General features: G+C 46.6%; 1 pseudogene; it reads left to right on the forward strand.

The window, feature by feature from the left end:
* The first annotated feature begins 25 nt into the window (after positions 1 to 25).
* On the forward strand, positions 26 to 396 carry LOC107184204 (annotated as a pseudogene).
* The last annotated feature ends 2,992 nt before the right edge of the window (positions 397 to 3,388 follow it).

Below are 3,388 nucleotides of genomic sequence, written 5' to 3' on the forward strand. Positions count from 1 at the left end.
GGATTTGTTTATAAAGGTTCCTGCTTTCACAGAATTATTCCGGGATTTATGTGCCAGAGCGGTGACTTCACACGCCACAATGGCACAGGCGGCAAGTCCATCTATGGGGAGAAATTTGAGGATGAGAACTTTGTCCTGAAACATACAGGTCCTGGCATCTTGTCCATGGCAAATGCCGGACCGAACACAAACGGCTCCCAGTTTTTCATCTGCACGGCCAAGACTGAGTAGTTGGATGGCAAGCATGTGGTCTTTGGCCAGGTGAAGGAAGGCATGGATACTGTGATGGCCATGGAGCGCTATGGGTCCAGGAATGGCAAGACCCGCAAGAAGATCACCATTGCTGACTATGGGCAACTCTAATAAATTTGACTTGTGTTTTATCTTAAAAAAAAACACAAAAACAAAAACAAAAAAACTTCCCGCAAATGCTCTTTTTTTGCACTAAATTCAACATTTTTAAACATAAAAGTATCTATGATGTTAACACCTTCAGAAAATTTGACATATGAAGTTTTGAAGTTTGCTGACAATAGAACAAAATAGCAGACATATCAAATCGCATATATATCAACATATGTGTAACTCCATCTATTGAAAAAAGTCCGATTAACCGGTACACCTGGTATATGCTGTTCCTGTTACTTGGAATTCTCTCTACTTCTTTTTTTTTTAATATATTTTATTGATTTTTTACAGAGAGGAAGGGAGAGAGACAGAGAGTCAGAAACATCGATGAAAGAGAAACATCAATCAGCTGCCTCCTGCACATCCCCCACTGGGGATGTGCCCGCAACCCAGGTACATGCCCTTGACCAGAATCGAACCCGGGACCCCTCAGTCCGCAGACCGACGCTCTATCCACTGAGCCAAACCGGTTTTGGCTTCTCTCTACTTCTTACAGCCAATCTCATCACTCCAATACCCTCTTTTAGTTAATAATTCTTTCAGTTAAACTTTACCCATTCTAATTACTGTGTGTTTTCGGTTTCCTCAAATGTACAATGAATGGACTATACTAGTCTCATAAGGCTATTAAAACAAAATTCCTGGGGTGAACAATAAGGGGGCAGAGGAAAAAAGAAAGAACTCGTGGACAGACAATATGGTGACTGTGGGTGGAGGGGTGAAGAAGAGGGGATAAGGGGATAAATGGTGATGGAAAAATAAAATAAAGGGAAAAAATTCCTTCTTTCATCCACTTAGATACTCAAGAGAAAAACATGCAGACCAGGAAATAAAGATCCCAATAGAGTAAGAAGAATATTATGTATTGGTCTCTTCCCAAAAAAAACTTAAACTATAAATACACTTAAAATTTTAATAAAATGCCCTCAAAAGCAGCAGTATTTAAAGAATAATTTTCTCACTTCAACAATTTTCCACATGAAATTTTCATTCATTTAAACCTCTACCTTAATTTCCAACCAAAAAAATATCATTTTAACAGCTTCATAAGAATCAATTTAATTATTTAAGAGATTTGGAAAGTTTTAAAAGATAATTCTGATGACTAAGTTCTACAAAGAACCCAGTGGTCACTGCACACTGGTCCAAGGAGGCAAAGATGAAACAGAGGCCATATGCCAGGCAGAGCTCTGAGCAGGCAGAGTGTGCAAACGACTGTCGCCGGGAAGGGGCTTAGGGATCAACAGTCACCACCAAAAGCACTGCCTCTGCTCCCGAAAGCTACAACCCAGCACCCCAGCCAGCACCCCACCGCGCTGGTTTTCCAACACCACACACGCAAGAGCATCAGACAAGGAAGCCCAAGCGTTAAAAGTCACCTGTTCCACACGACCACCAGTCTAAGAGGTAGCGCCATCGTGGTACCTGGGCCTGGACGCTGCCAAGGCACAAATCGCCAAGGCCAGGCTCACCGCGAGACGAAGGATGAGTTCTGTGAACCCTGTGATGGCCGAGAAGCCTCCTGGCCTGCATCAGCCAACGGGATTCCAGACACATGACAAGGACGGAAGTCAATTTTGCAGCAAACAGACCCCTCAACCCAGAAGCTGTGTCTACTTGCGACAGTTCCTGGCTCCGCACTCCCAGCCTCAATGGAATGCCCACTGGTTCTCGGCTGGACGGGGGGATCTGAGACCTGGTGGAATGGGAAATGCAGCGGGGACCTGAGGGCCACAAGGGAAGAACAGAACCGCCCGGGCCCAGAGGACTGCCCGTCCGCCTGTCCTGACCCAGCCTGGGAGTCGGAGCAGTTCCACTCGGAGCTGTGGTTGGGAGAGAAAGGAAAGCATACGCACAGACCTGTGCAAGAATTATTGCATCTTTATTCCTAACAGCCGACCACCAGACGCACCCAAACGCCCATCGGCAAACCGGACAGCCGGAAACAGAACGCGGCTGAGCGGTCAGAAAGAGCAAGTTCAACAGGAGGAGGAACCTCGGAAAAGCAGCCGGCGACAGAAGAGCCTGGATCACCTCCCGGGGCTTGGAGTGTTCTGTCCCAAGTCCCCGCGCGCACCGAGGAGCCGGCTCCGCCCGCCGCTCCTGCGGGAAATGCCGGCCACACTTTTGTCATCCAACTAAGACATAACCTCCCAGACTCCTCACTGGATACACAGGACATCCCCTCAGTCCAGTTGTTTAAGACACGGTCCTTACAGGTCTGCTCATTAACGCTGCCCTCAGCCACCAGCCTGTAACTGACGCCTGCACACACTCCACACGTGTCCTTCGCGAGGCACACCTTGCCCTTGGGAGGATCAGTCAGCTCGCACTCCAGCGCATGCTTGGGAGCCATTTCAGGCAGCAAATTCACCAACGAAAAGCGCAACAATATGGAAAACCATGGCTCTTAATGCATCGCTGAAGGGCCTTGTTTATGGTATTAGGGCTGAAACAGGAAAGTGTCCCCTTGTCCCACCTCAGCTGGGAACATGCACATTAGGCAATTCAAAACTTTTACCATTTACAGGAGACAGTTTTCTTTGACCAGTGAAATGGCTCAAATATTGCCCTAGCTGGTGTGGCTCAGTGAATAGAGCAGTGATGGCGAACCTATGACACGCATGTCAAAGGTGACACGCGAACTCATTTTTTTGGTTGATTTTTCTGTTAAATGGCATTTAAATATATAAAATAAATATCAAAAAGATAAGTCTTTGTTTTACTATGGTTGCAAATATCAAAAAATTTGTATATGTGACACGGCACCAGAGTTAAGTTAGGGTTTTTCAAAATGCTGACACGCCGAGCTCAAAAGGTTCGCCATCACTGGGCTAGAGCATTGCCCTTTGGACTGAAGGGTCCCAGGTCTGATTCCGGTCAAGGGCACATGCCCAGGTTGCGGGTTAGGTCCCCAGTTGGGAGCGTGCAGGAGGCAGCCAATCAATGATTCTCTCTCATCATTGATGCTTCTCTCTCT

This window comes from Myotis davidii, unplaced genomic scaffold (assembly GCF_000327345.1).
Source record: "Myotis davidii unplaced genomic scaffold, ASM32734v1 scaffold663, whole genome shotgun sequence".
NCBI classification, from domain to species: domain Eukaryota; kingdom Metazoa; phylum Chordata; class Mammalia; order Chiroptera; family Vespertilionidae; genus Myotis; species Myotis davidii.